General features: G+C 44.9%; 1 protein-coding gene across 1 annotated transcript in view; it reads right to left on the reverse strand.

Annotated features, from left to right (window-relative positions):
• Positions 1–5,000, reverse strand: part of TP53I11 (tumor protein p53 inducible protein 11) — a 127,457-nt gene that overhangs the window by 121,261 nt on the left and 1,196 nt on the right. The window lies entirely within an intron of this gene.

The raw sequence follows: 5,000 nt of genomic DNA on the forward strand, positions 1-5,000 counted from the left end.
CTCGACTCTGATTCTGCAATTTTTATTTTTGTATGCCTTGTCGAGGCTCGTATGAGAGCGAACACACAATGCACATCAAGGGGGGCATGAGACAAGTGGGTGGGGGGGGTGAGGGAAGGACAAAACAGTGGGGAATAGAGACATTAGGAGGTCTATGGAAGGGAAAGGGATGGGGCGCGAAACATGGCGTATGCAAGATGGACATTACAGGGGGGACTTTCAGGAGGAAAGCAGGGAATTTGAAGGAGGTGGGTTTGGGGTGGATTAACGGGGGTAGAAAAGATTGAGGATTTGGATGGGGGATGATAAGAGGTGGTGGTGAATAGCTGTTTTGAAGACCTGGAGGGAAGAATGGGGTTGAACAGAGTGAGGGGGTTTCTTCCACAGGCGGAAAAAAAAGAGGAGTGAAAGAGTGAAGGTGAGCAGTGATTCGTGATTTTGGTAGTTTTCCCAGAAGGGGGCTGTTGGCAGACCTTGAGCACCCTGCGGAAATATGGTGGGGACAAATCACAGACTGAGCAGGGGGGGCAAGACTGGAGAGGAGATGGTAGAAGACAGAAAAACCATGGACCTGCCTGCGGTCAGAGAGTGAGAGGCCCAAAGACTCAGCCTCATGGCGGGAGATGCCAATGATCCGAAATGCCTTGGTTTCCACAGCGTGAAGCTGAGAATGGTGGGAGACAGGAGCACCAGCCGAGAGGGGAGAGCAGTACTCCATCAGGCTGTGGACGAAATCTTTGTATGTGGTCAGGAATTCAGGTGGGCCGAGGAAGGACTTTTCACGATGGTGGATTCCCAGTCGGCGACTGGCTTTGGAGGCCAGGTTGGAAATGTGGCTTTCCCAGGAAAGATCATGGCAGATAGTAAGACCCAGAAGCTTGAAAGAAAGGACTTCTTCCAGAGGATTGTTGAGAAAGTAGATGGGGGGGTGGGGGGTTGCAAACGGTCCTTTTGGAGAGACAAAGTGAGAGTGTGAGATTTGTCCGGATTGAAAGACATGTTCCACATGTTGGACCAGTTTGTGATTTTACCCAGATCTACAGTGAACGAAGAAGGTGCTGCTTGCTGGTCTGAGGGATGACAGATGCTACGGCAAAGGGTGAAGTCATCAGCAAAGAGAAAAAGAGGATTTTCCAGAGTCAGAGAGATCATTAATGAATCAGCTCACGTGTCCTAAAAACCTACTCTGCTGTTCTTGCACATTCTCTCTCTGCCATTTTCACCTTATCATTTACCCTCAGTCATCTTCCATCTGCTTGGAAATCAGCCAATATGACCGCATTACACAAATGAGTCTCTTCAGATCTTGATAGAATCACGAACTGGTGAAACACTTAGAATATGACTTTCAGTCCTGACAAATCTCACACACTCACTATCTCTCTCTGAAAGGACCATCTGACAACCCCCTCCCCCCAATCTACTTTCAGAATAACCCCCTCCCACGAGTCACTCAAACATTTTGTTCTCGTTAATTATCAGCCATGGTCTTTCTTTTCTTGGCACACCTGATTTCTTATCCACCTGCAAGGCCTTCAACCGCAGCTTTGATGCCCTCCCCTCTGGACTGGCTCCCCTGCCTCACGCCTTGCTCAGCCTGACGCCTTGAAAATCAAGGCCTTCATGATCATTGAAATCTCCAGTGATGAAGCTGAGTCGATGGGTCTATCACAGTTGTTTTTTTTACTGACAACTTGTGGCTGTATTCATCTTGTCCATCCCAGGTGTCCTCCCCTAGTCCTCATTCTCCCCCACATGCATTATTTGTCCAAGTCTCCCTTCATTCCATCCCTCATCCCTGGGGTTGGTGTGTTTCCCCATTCTCTTTGTATTGTCCCTTTTGTTCAGTTACATCTTAATCCATTACAATGTTCCCGCTCCTCCACAAACCTTGGAATTGTATACAAAACACCAACAACAGAAAAACAAGTTTATACCAATGTATCCAAATCTCCTTGTTCTCCGGGTCTCGTTATATAAGGTGCCTCCATTTGATTGAAACAAGACATTCGAAACGTATTTTTAGATCTTAAGCTTCATGCTGTGTTTCCCTGTTTCTTTCTCTTGCTGTTGGTGGATTAGCAACCCTTTTCCATTTTGTTCCATTCCATTCTGCTCTCGCTCTTCTGTGAGCTTCGACCATGTACACAAAAAAGCTACTTGGTAAATGACGATTTTTCCCATCTCCATATTAAGTAATGGCATTGGGGATGGAGGATTGTGGTAAAGAAAGGGGGGAAGGGGTGGTCAAAATTTCGACGATATTTGTTTTTGTAATTTGTAAGAGGATCCATACAAAGAGCACATTTAGATAAGAATTGGATGCTTGGAACAGGTTTTTACCTCCGACAGTGAAGGTGGATAGTGGTTATGTTTTTACCCATGTCTGTCTGTCTGTCTGTTGGCTGGTCGCTAGACTACCCTTATTCTCAGGTTTTCTGTCTGTCTGTATGTCTGTCTGTTTGTTTGTATGTAATGGACAGCTCTGGAGGCCAGAGGAGTCAACCGATTTTGATGAAACTTGACTGGTAGGTTCATACCAGGATCTAGTTGTATGCTTTTGAGTACCGTTGCTAAGGATGCCACCATTGTGTAGCAACGGGACTTTAAAATTTTTTGAAAAAATCCGAAATTTTTTTTGGGGGAAAATAAAAAAATCGGCTTCCGCGCTTTTATGCGCACTGCAATCAACCTCTTTGTCAAAAAATTTCAGCCCGATCCGTCAAAAACTGTATGACTAGTATGCAATTATATAGCGACCACCCATGTCGCCTGCCGGCTTGTCTGTCTGTCTGTAAGCACGATATCTCCAAAAGTTATGGACAGATTCGGACGAAACTTGGGAGACAGGTTGGGTGTGTCACAAGGACGATTGAATTCAATTTTGGTGAAGATCTAGATCCGAATCCCGATGCGAATTAAAAAAAAATTGTTTTAAGTGATTCTTGACCTTTGAGAAATGGGGCTAAAACGATGTACAACATGATATGTCAGAAGGTTGTGGATGAGTTAGGACAAAGCAAGGTGGATCGGTTGAAGAGGCGACAAGAACAAGCCGATTCGATTTCGATGTGTAACAAGGACGAATTGTCCGGACGCAGATCCGGCCTATCAGTGGGATACAAAACGCGAACTGTTCAGCCTGGCCGAAGCATTCGCTCTACCGAGTGGCGTTCTAGTCTTTACACGTAGTTGTGCTTGATGTAAATCGTTTGATTTCGTTCTCCTATGAATTGCAGCTGCCACGAAATAATTTCACCGCTGAGCAACTTTTCACCTATCCATGAAGTGAAACCTGACCACAGATGTCAGTCCCTTTTCATATCATTTTAAATTAGTTTCATCCATTCTTTCCAGCGGGTTGCTGTTTCCTGATACCAGTGGAATCGTAGTAATTTTGGGCCCCGAGAGAGAGAAAAAATCAAGTGAAAAATTTATTTACTGTCCCTCGTAATGATGATTTTGATTCCAAACCCTTTGGCGTGGTCAATTTTAGAAAAGGATCACACTGGCTGGTTCTCTACTGCCTTCCCAGTAGTATTCAGGGTGGAATTTGGAACTTGCCCAGGGTACCAGCACACGATGGCACACTCTTTGAGAAACATTCCGTGACGTGGCACTATTAACATCCAACGGCAGCAAATGCTGGCAAACAGAACCCCCAGCTTAACGTCCCAGTGAGAAGTTGCACTCAACCACCTCTCTGCGAAGCCCCTCGGTGACACTTCATCACAGTCCGTTCGGTAATTTAGCCCAGAGTGGTCAGCTCAAAGGTAAGTGCGCTACCTCCGATATATCCTGTCAGCCCCTTGTAACAATAACAATGAGAATGAAAATGATGGTCCTGATAGACCTTAAAAAGTCAAATTCCTTTTACTCTTTTTTTTGGTTTGGAGAGGGGGGTCTAACAGGATCGTCATATTCAACGTCAAGTCCCATCATCCTCTGTCGTTTTGTATATTAGTAAATGTGTTCCAAAATACATTCAAGAAAACACCAAACAAAATAAGCAATTCTGCCTGCTCACCTAGGTAGGACCTACGACCTTCGATACCTACGAGGCAACACGGGCCCGAGCTTGGCCGCCATTGGAGCATCAGCGTGAGTGATGCGACGATGTTTCACTATGACCTCCACATGACATTGTAATTCAACAGGCAGCCGAGGAGAGCAAGTCAGGAATTGTGTTTGACCTGACCGGACACAAGGAAGGTTTTTGCTATTCTTTGTCATATTTTTGTTTAAAAAAAAAAAAACAGAAAAAGAAAAGGATATCCACCGGAACAATCTTCTCACCTTATTTTAGGGCATCATGAATTGAGTCAAAATTAAGTCAATTTGGCTGCGTTGGATTGGATTGCGCGTCAAAGCGTATTGGACGCAGCCATACATATTGAGGGCATTGCATTTTTGAAGCATTACATTTATAATGCCGATCATGAATCCTCAAAGCAGAAACGTATGTCCACACTGATGCTAACCAAAAGTAGGTTTCCACACTTCCGTTTCAGGGTGTTGTTGATTCTAAAGATCGATTTATCTGATACCGTCCAATTAAGAGAACAGCAAAGCATTTTTGCAAAACGTCCTTCGTGGGGAAACATTCACCGAGCAAATTGCCAAGCATTCTATTCAAGCAAAAACAAGAGCAGCCACAGCAAGGTAGGCATTTCAGTCACCTGAGACCTCCTACCAGTCACTCTAAGAATCCATTGTGCTGTAGGAATTCCCACTGGGACAGTAAGATGTCACCATCAGTCTTTCGTTCTGCACCATGCCTTCCAGGACAACAACCTCTCATTTTCCAGAGATTATCAGCTTCGTATATGGAATATTTATGGTGCTGTATTTTTGGAAAAGCCTGAAATCCTACGAGAGAGATTTGAAATGACCAAAAAGGGCCTCCCTGGAGGTTTTTGGAGGAAAGGAGTCGGGTGTTATTTTTAATCATGAGCGCTCCACGTGGTACATCTGCCTGGCTCTTTTTGGCAAATACTGCA

This window comes from Eptatretus burgeri, chromosome 6 (assembly GCF_056783735.1).
Source record: "Eptatretus burgeri isolate ZD-2024b chromosome 6, Ebu_testis_v1, whole genome shotgun sequence".
NCBI lineage: Eukaryota > Metazoa > Chordata > Myxini > Myxiniformes > Myxinidae > Eptatretus > Eptatretus burgeri.